This window comes from Dermacentor albipictus, chromosome 3 (assembly GCF_038994185.2).
Source record: "Dermacentor albipictus isolate Rhodes 1998 colony chromosome 3, USDA_Dalb.pri_finalv2, whole genome shotgun sequence".
In the NCBI taxonomy this organism is placed as follows: domain Eukaryota; kingdom Metazoa; phylum Arthropoda; class Arachnida; order Ixodida; family Ixodidae; genus Dermacentor; species Dermacentor albipictus.
The window spans coordinates 113,395,863-113,411,051 of record NC_091823.1 but is presented as its reverse complement, the minus strand read 5'-3'; the positions used below and the strand labels follow the sequence as shown (position 1 = coordinate 113,411,051).

Here is a 15,189-nt window from a genome sequence, read left to right as displayed (position 1 = left end):
CTCAAGGTGGGAGAACACATAGAGAGAGTTCATAGAGGAGAACACAGAGAGAGAGAGTTCAGAGCCAGGACACTGCACGGTCCAACCACGTCCCGCAGCTCCGGTCACGTGTCGTGACTCATGCATAGAGCATTCCTCAAGAGAGCTCTCGAAATGGTAGAGCGTGTGCAAATTAAATTATGTACGTTCTCGCCAACACCGCAGGTGAGGCATAACGGCATGCTGAATTTCTGAAAACGAATTTTAAGTACTGTCTCGTGTAAGCGACATTGAGGCGAAGTCGACGAATGCACTTTCGACAACAAACGCTCCTCCACCGTAGTTTGTAGTTTGCCCCGCTAGAAAAACTACAAATCAAAGAGGCTGCAGCACATGCTTGTCAGTACATTAAGCACTTTGGGGTGAAATTTGCAAGGCAAGCAGCTAAGCTCAACGTCGTCAGCACAAATCCTTTTATGCAACGATGTTCTTTGCGACCTTAGACAGAAGCTAAGGCGAACAAGAAAAAAATATATCGCAAAGTTGGCGATTCTGTTCAGGTTATACTACAGGCGCAGAACGTCAAAATTTGCACTTTAGTGCGACCTGCAGAATTTGCACGACCCGTTAAACGGAATTCAATACCGCATTATAAGCGCCAGCAAGATGGCGTAACGGGCCCGCGGGGTCAGCAAAGTCATTAAAGTCTCTAATATGACGACGCGACGCAGTGACTCACCCAAAAAACAACGCGGAGCGCGCCCCGTGGGGCGATCACATCTAATTTGCATTGGCTGTAACACCGCACACGGCGCGCAGATAAATTAGCGTCAGCTGCTGCGTAAAAAAAAAGAAAAAAGAAAGGACCACAGCCTTCGGGGTATAAAAAATGCGAGACGGCGAACGAGGACCCAAGGAATTAAGAAGTGCAAGGGGAACGACGAAGAACAGGTGGAAAAATAATCAAGTGAGGCATGCGGAGAAACAAAAAATGACAATAATGAGACAGGCGTTCCCTTCTTTCCTTCCATCTCCCAGTGATCAATGCTGCTCTCGCCGGTTCCTCTCTTCTTCGCTGAGCCGCCGCCCCCCACGGCCTTCCGCTTTCGGTAACTTAATGGAGGGGACACAGCTGCAGGCAGAGGACTCGTTAGCGCACCTGTACGCTGCAGAGGTTGCGTACACGTGCGACACGCTGGGACAAGAGAGGACAGAGAAGAGCCCCCTCCCCTTAAAAAAAAAGAAGGAAAAGAAGGTTGTGACTACACGGCAGGCTTCGTTCCCGAAGAGGACATCGATCACCCTCACCGCGCGCGCTCCACTTCCGTCACGTCGAGCGGCCAAGCGCGCGCATACAGCGCCGGAGTGATTCCCAATGGGCCGCGGCACAGACAGTGGCGTAGTTACAGGTCGTGGTTTCCTGCGCCCGGTGCGCCGTACGGCGTCACACTCCTCGCCGTCAGGGAGCACGACGACCGTATACGTGCATCTGGTAACGTGCCGTTCCCCCCCGATTCGTTGCCGTCGTAACTGTGTTGCCCCGTGATAGCTGAACGCAGCTGCGCATCAGGCTCACGAGTCGTGTGGAAGTCGAATTACGAGCGGGTATTACGTGCATACGTCAATGTATGCAGGCCTGATTTTCTCATTTTACCTTCTCTTCTTTTTCCTCGATTTATCTATATATTCAAATAAGGAAACAACCAATTTCTACTACTACTACTACTACTACTACTACTACTACTACTACTATACTACTATACTACTACTACTACTACTACTACTACTACTACTACTACTACTACTACTACTACTACTACTACTGCGCGCCGCCTTCGGGATCGACGCGGGTCGTAACGGAACCGATCGTAACGTTTCCTCTCAAAGTAAAAACAAAACAAAAATGCTGTCGTAATGCCATCGCCACCATACTATGCCCCTAGACACCATGACCATTACTAAGGTCGCCGTCTTCTGTCGTCACACAAAGGCTCGCGTCACACAAATGCTTGCTTGACACAAACACGTTGGCCGATCTAGTCACCCCAAACGCTGCTGGGTAACCAGCTACATGCAAAATGATTCGCATATAACATCGACTCCCGTAGTGCGTGGGATCTGCATACATTATATTGCGATTATCATTCTCAGGATACTTCGGGCACTTTCTGTTATTTATGTTTCTATCTGTCTCTTAACAATTTTTCCCACCAACCTGAGTCCCGCGGTCACGGTGTATGGTCTAATAAGTACAGCATCGGGCCGCTGTGCTGACGGAACTGTGTTCGAAACGAACTGCCGAGCCAACTTTGGTCATTGTGTATGTGCCCCTCTTCGATAACACAAAAAAGAACATTTAAAATTTCCCCGGTGCTGGGAGGAATCGAATCCGCAACATATATATTTAGACAATCATGCCCGAAAGTGAATAAAGTGGCGCCTTGTGAATAAAATTCACAAGGCGCCACACTTCGCGGCGGCGGCGCCAGATGGCGCAGCGCGTCCATAGGGAAACGCCGGAGAGGAGCCCGGCTGAAGTATACGCGCCTCGTGAACGGCGCGTTTCGGCGGTGGCCAGTATGGTGTGTCGCTACGAGTCTTCTATGATACTCGCATCAACGCCTACAATTAATCGTCTCGAGACGGGGTTCTGTAGAATTTTTTTGCTTTGTTTGAATGTTTTTGTCGCACCACACTAGCCGCGGTGATAAGAATCGAGTTGAAGTGCTATTGCCTTCCTGAGCCTGAGCTGTCTTCGGTTCCCAGGAGCATACATATGTGCAAGCCAGCGCATTAGCCGCGGTACAATTGCATCTACGGTGCTATTGCCCCGCACACGCACGCACGCAGCTGAGCTGTACGTGTTGACTAAGATGGTCCTACGTTTCGTAGATGTACAGCTCGGCAAGCTATGAAAAACACCGTAGTTGAAAACACACACACACACACACACACACACACACACACACACACACACACACACATATATATATATATATATATATATCACCGAGGCGGGCAGTACCGGGTGTTTGAAACTAAGTAATCTTTAAAACACATCTGTGGCAGATAACACAATTACAATCATTGAGCTGTATTGCCCACACAGGCGGACATTATTTGGACGAGAAATCAAGATGCTTAATTGGCTAATTAACAAAACATTCAAATTTCTAACTGATCATTTTACAGCGCATGCCGATATCCACAAATTGTAGCCTGGGAGTTCGCGAGGCAGATGTAATTTGCACTTATTCTCAGAATGACACCAGTTCCTAGATAATTCCCGAACTTAAATTGCGAAGAAATACATTGGCGGTCCAGTTACTTTTGTGCTTCAATGGATAACAAAAATTAAATTATGGGGTTTTACGTGCCAAAACTACGATTTGATTATGAGGCAGGCCGTTGTGGGGGACTCCAAAGTAATTCGGACCACCAGGCGTTCTTTAACGCGCACCTAAATCGAATAAGTACACGGGTATTTTCCCATTTCGCCCCCATCGATATGCGACCGCCGTGGCCGGGATTCGATCCCGCGACCTCGCGCTTAGCAGCCCAACACCGCAGCCACTAAGCAACCACGGCGGGTGTGCTTCAATGCATAAAACGGCGTTTTGCAACAAAAGTAAGTGGGACGATAGTGCATTTTTACAGCAAGTTTTGTGGTGCACATCTCGAAAAGTATGTAATCCACAGAACTCTTTTCAAGTGGACATGCCTTGCAGTCTCACGCGCTACAGTTTCTAAATTTCAATATGTGACATAAGGCAATTAGATAAATTTTTAATTAGTGATATTTTGTTAATTAGTAGGGTATGCATTTCGATTTCTCGTGCGAGTAATGTCTGCCTCTTCGAGCAGACAAGCTCAGGGGCTAGAACTGTGCCCTATGGCACAGGCGACCTTTAAAGATTACCTTGCGTCTTCGAAGTCTTTGCAGAAACACCTGCTATAGCGCATGCACGGCGCAAGCTACAGTGCGCCGTGCGCAGTGACATATACAGTGCACGGCAGTATACACAGCATGCAGTGTGCGCCATTAAGAGATGGAGGCTCTTTCGCAGAAACGGGAGAGGTTTGCCCGGAAAGCACGCCCAACCTGCTACTCCAGACGAATGCGACAAATGATGCAAACAGGACACGCGACGCTCGACACACGCATAACACAACAAACAGAATTAAAGCATCTCGTTGAGGCCAACCGGTACGTGTCTCGCAGAAAAGTTAAGAGTGCCTTCGTAAAGTACGCGTACGTTGCAGCTCAAAGTGTGATGACCATCAATTTTTTTTTTTTAATCGGCGCAAGGGCATCTAAGGCCAAAGAGTGTCCAGCTCAGGGTGTTAATCTTGACTGCATTCACTGCGGTCATGTTTTGGAATGCAAAGAGGCAGTTGCAGGTTGACCGTGCTACGTCCTCGAACGTTGCACGCAGGGCACAGTGACGATGCAACCGGCTACTTTTTAGACAAAGTATTTCGCATAGGCAACGTTTGACGAATATACAGAGAAGACAGGCACGATCGCGCTTGTCAGACAATGCACAGTGTACGGTGTGCAGCTGTAGTGATACGTGCATTGTGCAACAGCATTCAGCGCAATGCATGCAGTGCTGCAGACTTCAACGTATAAACGTTCACAGCACACAGCGTACAGTCGCAGCTGTACGAACATCGTATGACTCCGTCCAGTACAGCAAACTACAAATTCCGACGACGGTATACGAAAACAATCTTTGCCGGCTGTGACCTCGACGAGAGGAATGCACCATTCGCGTTTGTCAGACTTTCCCGGAAGATAAACCTGCTATGCGTGGGCAATTAGGGAGACTAAATATAGAGCAGCTGTAGTACAGTTAGTTACACCCGAGAGACTCTTTCGCGGTGGAATTGCCGGAAAACAAGGTCGTCCGAAGGTCGCCGTAGTAAACGAGCAAGACAACGAGGAAGAGAAAAAAAAAATGGCTGTGGCTTAGCTAAGGTTAAGCCCAGGATGCGAAGCATACTAGCCTTTATTTTAACGCGACAGCGTTAAGGAGCTCGTGTCGCAGAAAAGCCGGTGTCGTCGGCGTCGGCTCAGGCGTGCGGCGCTTGCTCAGGCGCACATTTCGTTGTCGCGCCGAACGCTGCGTTGCTCGACGCGCACCGCGTCCGATGCGGGGCGCGACGCCGCGAGCGACGGCGGGAGTTGGAGCGCCGGTTCTCCTCTGTCGTGACGTCACGGTGTCACGTGATTTCATGGTCACCGCCGCGCCTGAGGAGCTGGGTTGAGCCCTCGTAATATGCTTCGCATAAAAACAGAGAAACAGAAAACGTTCCGAAGGGCGCTTGGAGTCATTTGGGACTGACGACACGGACGTCCAAGAACTGACTGACGACCGACGTCCAAGAAGGCGACGCACAGTCTTTGTCAAAAGTACACGGGCTACGTATACGTTGCCTACGACAGTCACGCCGACTACAGTATGTTTAAATGAGTCCCTATAGCGTGCGAAGAGGTTCCAACACACTGCGTCATGATAAGAACTCTCGTACTTATGATACAGAGATGTAGAGCGTCAAGATTAGTCACGGGAAAACGCACCACAGCGAAAGGACGTAGGTGGTGAAGGCGCTAAGTAGCCCGCATAATTCTGACAAAGGCTGCACAGCGATGTCCAACTGCCTCGCACCGCAGTAGAATTGAATATTTGTTTGATACTGTCAATCCCATTCTCGGGGTCGTTACATGGAGGGTAACGTTTCAAAAATCACTAATACATAACGCACTGTGATACACACAAATTCGCTGATCCACGACGGGCATTCAAGAAAGTGCTCATAGCAAAACTTACCCCCGTATGCAGAAATGCAACTGAAGTCGAAGCACATGCTTGACTTGATTTAGATGACGCCTGGCGTTAACGTGCCCAAAGACGCTCACTGCGTTTCCTTCGGCGCGTTCCCGATAGGCGTCACTCGGATCAAGTCAAGCATGGGCTTCAACTTAAGTTGCATCTCTGAATACGCGGGTTAGAATACACCAATTTTGAAGCACGTAATTTCACGTCTCAACACGGCCAAAGGCGTTAATTAGACGTTTGCCACGAGGCAACCCCCAGCCATCCATCAGCGCGTATACCAAGAAGGCAACGCAGTGTTGACACCGACTGCTGACGGGCACACAGAAGGCAATCCCCACCACTACCTGGCAGCCTGAACTAATGTGATGAGAAGGGCCAACGTCAAATACTACCAAAGAACGGCGCCGACCTTGGATTCCCAGGTTGCTATCCTGTCCCCTATTCTACGCTTCCGGTGTGCGGGTGCATCGGTAGGAGCGGGTGCCGCGGGACGATGCGACATCATGGGTGCGGTATCGCAGCCGATTCGACGATTGTGATTGGCCGCCATACAGTCGTCAGATTCCCTAGTCGATTCGCCTAGGGAAGACGGCGGCGGCCTAGGGAGACTTTTCGTGCAGTGGGCCGACGTGCCCTGATGTTAACTTGGACGTTTAACATGCCGGCCGGCGGCCAGCGCGCCGGACGCGCCGCGGACCTCACGGACCGCTGGCGTTGAGAAGAGCACAGGCAACTCTGTCTCAGCGCCAAAAGATGACAATCAAGTGTATAGTGCCCTGTATCTGCCTTTTGAACGTCGCCCCCCCTCCCCCCCCCCCCCCCATTGGAAATGCCAAATAAATCTTCAGCGTACCAGAAGTTACAGCTTGATATTGTGAACAAACATTTGGAAAAACCCGGAAGCAATATTTTTTGTAACTGCCTCGGGAAGTAACTGCGCATGGAATGCAGTTTTGCCTGGTTGCCCGAATGATCTCAATTTTTGTTCTCGCAATTTGCCAGGGTGTTCTCATGGGAGTGCCCGGATAACGGCTCTGCCTTCTGGCTTACGGTCCCTCGAAGGTCGCCGACAACGTAGGGGAACTAAAAGCATTCCATGCTTTTAAAAAAATTAGGATATACGAAAAGCGTCAGCGCGCGTTAAGTAAGGTTGAATTAGCTCTGCTGGATATCGAGTGACTCGACCCATCAAGACGTATATGCGAGGAAATTGTACGTCAGACACACTAGCAAAAAAGAAACATGAAATACCGCGGCATAACACTAACAGTACCCGCCGTGGTGGCATATAGAGGCATTGGCGTCGTGCTGCTTACGCATGCCGAGGGCGAGAGAAAGCTTCGCTGGAGAGAGAAAAAAGAAAGGAAAGCAAAAGAAAACAAGCGGCTAAAGCAGACTGCAGAAGCAGGAAGCCATCGCAAAGGGAAAGCGGAACACACTCACAACTCTTGCGAGAGAAGAACCTCATCGCCAAGCTGCAGAGGAACCGACCACTACGGAGTCTCTCGAAAAAGGACGGACGGACCGCGGGCGCACGCCAGCCTTGCAGCAGGCGCGCGCGCGGGGGATCAACAACTAAAGAAGTGGGGGGGGCCCGCGTCGCGGCGCGTTTCGCAAGCCTTTCATTTCCCCTCGCGATTTCTTCTCATGAGAATCAATCAGCGGCCACGCGCTTGGGCGCCCCGCGATGTCCCGAGCATTGCGCAGCGCTGGATGCAGCGCCACGCAAACGGTCTCGCATACGCAACGTGATGAGGAGGGAGGAGCAGCCTGACACGAAAAAAAAAAAGAAAGAAAGACGCCACCGGCACGGTCTGAATAATAATATATGGGGTTTTACGTGCCAAAACCACTTTCTGATTATGAGGCACGCCGTAGTGGAGGACACCGGAAATTTTGACCACCTGGGGTTCTTTAACGTGCACCTAAATCTAAGTACACGGGTGTTTTCGCATTTCGCCCCCATCGAAATGCGGCCGCCGTGACCGGGATTCGATCCCACGACCTCGTGCTCAGGAGCCTACACCATAGCCACTGAGCAACCACGGCGGGTGGCACGGTCTGAGCTGCGCTGGGTGCGCGTACCGTATCGTCGTTCTTTCTGCAGCGCACAGGAACCTTTGGGTAGCGTTTGCGACTCCTTTACAGAATGCGACGTAGTCCTTCTTTACCGACAAACAGTTAACTATACGCCACCGGAGTATATATGCGCTGTAAAAAAATCAACGACAACGGGGCAAGCTGGAGCGATATCTGCGGGGCGGGCAACCGCCTCGCGTTCTTGCGTGTCGTTTTAATGCGACAGCATTACGTCTCACGAGGCAGAGATTCCGACGTGACCGGGCGACGGTATACCAAAAAAGTGGCGGGCGGTGCAGACGAGTGAAAACACGTCAAAATATTTGCTCGGATTGACGACGCATTTCTCGGGAAGGTTCCCGTAAACGAAGTAAATCGACGCCTTTGAAAAGAAAATGCGCTAACTTTCGGTCTGGATAGGAATCGAACCCAGGCTTGCGGGGTACGAGACGAGTACGTCATCTATACTTCTTTTTGGGCGAGTTGGTTCACCTCGAAGCATGTGGGTAACAGCGCAAACAGACGAGACACAAGAAGGGAGACACGTACACGCAAGCGCTGACGAACAACTGGTTTTATTGGCAAGAATAGCACACCTTATATTAAGTGCCAGAGTGAAGCGAGGGAAATGAAGGGGAAAAACATGTCGAGGGTGATGGCGTGCCAACAACGCAAGCGCAATACGGCCAACCAAGCGCAACAAAACGCAAACATTTTCCTTTGCGATCTGAAGCCCCGATAGCCGCATCCAGAAGATCAAATTCAGCATCAAAGAGAGCGAGGGAAGCGGTGCTAAAGCACTTGCTACCAAATTTTCTAATGTGAAGGGAGGAATGGTAATAAAATTCGTGAAACAGTGCCAAACGTGCTAATGTTATACGAGATGCCAGTGATATCGAAGAGATAGATTGTCCTTCATTGATGTTATGCTAGCAGTACGGTTATTATATGAAAGTATGAATCGGACTGAATTATTTTGAGCAAGCTCGAGTGAAGAAATAAAGTTTTCATGATACGGGTCCCACACAGCTGCAGCGTTTGCTAATTTAATTTAGGACGCACTAATGACTCGTAAAGTAATAATTTTAAAGATGATGGTGCTTTAGAAAACTGGTGCCGTAAGTAACCAAGCATGCTGTTAGCTTTACTTATTATGCACTCAGTGTGAAGGTTCCAGGTTAGATTTGCTGTTATATGACCTCCTATGTACCCGTACGAGTCAACGGGTTCTAGAGGAATCTTATTCAGACAGTTAGTAGGAAGGGTATTGGTGTTCCTCTGCACGCGCATAACTTTACATTTATTAATATTAAGTTTCGTTAATCAAGTGTTACACCAATCAATCACATTGATTCAACCAATCAATCACACCAATCAATCAACCAAGTCAGACTGAAGAGCATTAGTGTCGTCGTTAGTAATTGTTTCGCAATATATCACCAATCGTCAGCAAACAGGTGAATGTGAGACGTCAACGAAAAAGGCAGGTCATTAATATAAATTAGGAAAAGCAGGAGCCCTAGTGCTGATCCCTGAGGCACACCAGAACGAACCTCAGTCAACGATGAGTCATTATTATTCGCAGTAACAAATTGATACCGGTTAGTAAGAAAACACTCAATCCATTGCAGGTTAATGTCAAGGTTTTTAAAAGACTCAGCTTGGATAGCAGCAGTTTTGTGGTAAACCTTGTCGAACGCTTTGCTAAAGCAAAAAAATACAGTCAGTACAGGAAGCACGATCTGAAATATAGTGTAATCTACCAGTGAAAGATATTAGTTGGGTTTCACGTGAGAATGTTTTGGGAAAACCATGTAGAGCTGAAGCGACAAATGAATTCGAGTCAAAAACGTTAACGAGATTTATAAATATCACATGTTCAAGAAGTTTGCAACAGGTGCTGGTAAGCGAAATCGGGCGGTAATTCAGGGGTGAGCTTTTATTTGAAGAAACGCTCCTGAACACATCCTTAAAACAAATTATATGTGTGGTTTTTTTTGTGGCGCAAGGGCCAGGTTTGGCCAAAGAGCGCCATGACAAGTGTTAATGTTGACGGTGTATTATGAAGATGTGACTTGGCTGTAGAGTGGCCTAAAAATATTCGCTGTAAAGTGCGTAAAATCTACGTACTATAAAATTATGGCGATGACTAATGAATACTATGTACATTAAAATCCATCGTAAAAGAATGATGCAAAATAGAAAATATATAAGATTCTAAAATTCACTAGAGCACCACTGCCTCGTTAGAGCCCTTGAGACACAAGGGCCTAGAGGCATGTGCTACATAAAAGAAATTTTCACAGCGGCATCCTCTGGAAAGAGGAGACGCTATGAGTGTGTGGGGCTTATAACATGTAATACAACATCTTTCAGGAAGCCCAGGACTGCGCTGGAGTCAAACAGCGGTTCTGGGCCTAGTAACATTACTGGATGAAGGGGGATGCGCTGCCGATATGCTAAGGGAAAATGCTTCTTTCTTTCATGTTCGGCTTCCCGACACTCCAGGAGGACGTGGAGGACGGTCAGCCTCTCCCCGCATCTACCACAGGTTGGAGGCTCATTTCCGGTGAGTAAAAAGTTATGTGTGCCAAATGTGTGTCCTATTCTTAGACGACAGAATAGGACATCTGTCCGGCGTGATTTTGTTACTGAAGGCCAGAATCCTAACTGTGGCTTTATCACGTGGAGCTTATTATTTGTTTCCGCGTCCCATAGCCGTTGCCACTGGTTCCGTAGTTTCCTCCGTAAGAAGGGCTTCAGGTCTGTGACAGAAACTGCAGCGGTGGGATTAGCAGAATGCGATGTAACTGACGTGGCCATCTGGTCCGCAAGAACGTTACCTTCGATGCCCCTATGACCTGGCACCCAGCATATGATGACATGCTGATTACCTATATACGCTTTACACAGAGCAGAGTAAAGTTCGTTAATTACTGGATTTTTGTGGTTAGAGAAAGCCATCAAGGCCTTCACAACACTAAGGGAATCCGTATATATGACTGCTTTCTGGAGTTTTGATTTCCTTATATGCTTCACAGCCGACAGTAGTGCGTAAGCCTCAGCCGTAAAGATACTAGTTTCCGCATGCAGTACATCGGTTTCCGAAAAGGATGGCCCGACGGCTGCATAGGACACCCCGTCGTGTGACTTCGATGCGTCTGTGTAGAACTCCGTGCAGGAGTGTTTGTGCTGGAGTTCCCGGAAATGCATCTGGATTTCAATCTCTGGGGCGTTTTTTGTAACTTCCATGAAAGATGTATCGCATTGTATCAACTGCCACTCCCAAGGAGGTAGCAGCTTGGCTGGATGCATTAGGCGAAGTTCGAGGATTGGAACATGCATTTCATGACTAAGCTCCCTCACACGCAGCGAGAAAGGCTGTCTTACGGAAGGACGATTACGAAATAGTGTAGCATATGTCATATCATTAATGGTGTTAAAACAGAGATGTTCGGGATTAGAGTGGACTTTCAAAAAATATGTTTGGCTGATGTATGTTCTCTGGATATGAAGTGACCACTCATTCGATTCTGCATATAAACTTTGTACGGGACTCGTTCTGAAAGCTCCTGTGGCTAAACGGATGCCCAGATGGTGAACAGGGTCTAGCATCTTTAGTGCGCTCGGGGCGGCAGAGTGATAAATGACGGCACCGTAGTCTAGTCGTGATCGAATGAGGCTTTTATATAGATTCATTAAACACTTCCTGTCACTACCCCACGTAGTCTGGGAAAGAAGTTTCATTATGTTCATTGTTTTCAGACATTTTTCTTTAAGATGTTTAATGTGGGGGACGAAAGTGAGTCTGTAGTCAAGTATGACACCTAGAAATTTATGTTCTTTGTTTACAGGTATCTGTTGTCCACACACTTCCAAGCAGGGATCCGGAACTAGGCCTCTCTTCCTTGTGAACAAAACACAAGAACTCTTATGAGGATTGATTTTGAATCCATTTTTCTCTGCCCACCCTGACACCTTGTTCAAACCATGCTGTACCTGTCTTTCGCACACTGCGAGGTTACAGGATTTGAAACCTATTTGAATGTCGTCCACGTAGACAGAGTAAAAGATGGCGGGTGGTACGGAAGCACGAAGTGTTGTCATCTTAACAATAAAGAGTGTGCAACTGAGCACGCCACCCTGGGGTACACCGGTTTCTTGTGCAAAAGGACGTGACAGCACATTGCCTACTTTCACCCGGAAGGTACGATTGGACAGGTAGCTTTTTATTACGTTTAGCATATTACCATGAATGCCTATTTCTGACAGATCTCTCAAGATTCCATACCGCCAGGTCGTATCGTACGCCTTCTCCATATCGAGGAATATCGATAAGAAGAACTGTTTGTGTACAAACGCGTCACGAATATGTCCTTCAATACGTACAAGATGGTCGGTTGTGCAGCGCCCTTCTCGGAAGCCACACTGAAAGGGATCAAGCATTTTGTTTTGTTCAAGGAAGTGGATGAGTCGCCGATTTATCATTTTTTCAAATACCTTACACATGCAGCTTGTGAGGGCTATCGGGCGGTAACTTGCCACTGAAGAAGGGTCTTTCCCTTGTTTCAAAACAGGGACCACAATGGCTTCTTTCCATGCCGTTGGAAGGTACCCTGCGTCCCAGATAGTGTTGAAGAGTGTAAGTAGTGTTACTTGTGTGTCATTGTGTAAATTTTTGAGCATGGCATACATGATTCTATCGGATCCCGGTGCAGAGGTCTTGCATGCGCTCAAGGCAGCTTTCAACTCGGCAGCACTAAAAGGGCAATTGTACGGTTCATTCTGTCGGCATTTATTGGTGAGTGGCTTGCATTCTTCAATTTGTTTATATTTTAGGAAGGATTGTGAATAATGATTTGAGCTTGATACACTCTCAAAGTGTTCCCCCAGTGAGTCGGCTTGATCTTTCAGTGTATCGCCCTGTGTATTTACTAGTGGGAGTGAATATGTTTGCCGCCCTCTAATTCTATTTACGCGGTTCCAGACTTTCGCCTCATCTGTAAACGAGTTTATACTTGATAAAAAGTTCTGCCAACTTTCTCTTCTGGCCTGCCTGCGGGTTCTCCTGCCTTGAGATTTTACTTTCTTAAAGTTGATAAGATTCTCTGCAGTGGGGGAAGCGCGTAGCAACCCCCACGCTTTGTTCTGTTTCTTACGAGCAATCCTACATTCCTCGTTCCACCACGGGACACGCCGTCTGCATCCCAAACCGCTTCCTTCAGATATGCATTTAGATGCGGCATCTATTATGAACGCTGTAAAATACTCCACAGCGGCATCGATTTCTAGAGAAGACATATCAGCCCATGAGAGTCTAGATAGATTTCGAAATTTCTCCCAGTCGGCTGTATCTATCTTCCACCTAGGAACTTGTGGGGGAAATTCATTTTCTTTAGATGTTTTTAGCAGTACGGGGAAGTGATCGCTCCCGTAAGGATTGCTCGTAACTTCCCAGTTGAGTTCGGGTAGTATAGACGCGGAGACTATACTAAGATCTATTGACGAAAAGGATCTGTTTGCAAGAGAGTAATATGTGGGTTCTTTCCTATTTAGAATGCACGCTCCAGAAGAAAAAAGGAACTGTTCAACGAGACGACCTCGCGCATCGATGCGAGAGTCTCCCCACAAGGTGCTATGCGCATTGAAATCGCCAAGAACAACATAAGGTTCTGGCAATTGATCTACATAAGATTGAAATTCGTGTTTCGTTAATTGGTAATGTGGGGGTATGTAAAGAGAGCTAATGGTGATGAGTTTGTTTAGAAGAACAGCTCGGACCGCCACTGCTTCGAGAGGCGTTTTTAGCTGTAAAAGTTGACACGCAATGCTCTTATGGATAACAATGGCGACACCACCCGATGATGCGACAGCATCATCGCGATCTTTGCGATAAGTTATGTACTGTCGGAGAAAATTTGTGTGTTTGGATTTTAGGTGTGTTTCCTGTAAACACAGCACTTTTGGATTGTGTTTTTGGATGAGTTCCTGCACATCATCTAGGTTTCTAAGAAGACCTCGGACATTCCACTGAATTATTTGTGTATCCATTTTTAAAGTAAGTTGGTGCTGTGTGTACGGAAACTGAAAGATGTCTTAGATTACAGAGCCCTTTCGAGGCCCTGTAATCGGGGTTTTGCCCTTTCTGGAGCGTTCGAGTGAGCCTCGCCGCTCCTTAGGCGCTTGGCGCGCCGTGAGGACATGTGTAGTGTCCATTGCCTCTTGGGAGGCGCTGGACACATGCTCTTGCGAGCGAGTTTTCTGTGAGGGTCCTGCCTCGGAAGGCAAGATCCCTGCGCCCACCAGCCCGGAGGTCGGTGGGGCTCCCTGAGGGATCTGGCTGCGCCGGTTGTTGCCAGCGCTGGACGGGGCCGGGGAGGTTGGGGTAGCCTCGGCTGCGCCCACCTTCGTGGTCGTTGGCCCCGCCTGCTGTGGTGGCGTAGCAGCGTTAGCTGCAGTCGCCGAGGGGGCGGATGGCGTCACTGCCGCCTCACTGGGTGTGGGACGGACAGCCGCCGGAGGCCGTTGTGGCGCTGCCCCCTGACGCGCCACTTCGGCAAAGGTGTGCTTTGGCAGGAAAGATACCCGCCTGCGTGCTTCTTTGAAACTTATGTTTTCTTTAACTTTAATCGTAACTATTTCCTTTTCTTTCTTCCAAGACGGGCACGACCGCGAGTATGCAGCGTGCTCGCCTTCACAGTTTACGCAGTGGAGAGAGTTTTCACACGATTCAGAAGTGTGCTCATTAGCACTGCATTTAGCGCAGGTTTGGCGGCCTCGGCAGCTCTGCGAGCTGTGACCGAAACGCTGGCATTTGAAGCAACGCAGGGGATTAGGGATGTATGGACGAACACGGAGCTTGATATACCCGGCCTCGATGGACTCGGGCAGGACACTTGAGTTAAAGGTGAGTATTAGGTGTTTGGTCGCAAGTTCCTTACCATCTCGCCTCATCTTGATTCTTTTGACATTTATAACATTTTGTTCACTGAAGCCCTCCAAGAGTTCAGCCTCAGAGAGCTGCAGCAAATCATCGTCTGAGACAACGCCGCGGGAGGTATTCATCGTGCGGTGCGGGGTTACTACTATTTGGGTCTCCCCAAATGATACAAGTTTAGGCAGTTTCTCAAATTGTTTGTGATCGCGGAGCTCCAGGAGGAGGTCACCGCTAGCCATCCTCGACGCCTTATATCCTGGACCAAAAACTTCGGTAAGGGACTTCGATACAAGAAATGGAGAAATTGTTCGCACTGGTTTAGCTGGTGTTTCAGAATGGATAACGTGGAAA

The 15,189-nt window shown here is 48.3% G+C and overlaps 1 protein-coding gene across 4 annotated transcripts in view; it reads right to left on the bottom strand.

The window, feature by feature from the left end:
* Positions 1-15,189, bottom strand: part of Orp8 (Oxysterol-binding protein-related protein 8) — a 140,530-nt gene that overhangs the window by 83,752 nt on the left and 41,589 nt on the right. The gene's annotated exons all lie outside the window — the stretch shown is intronic.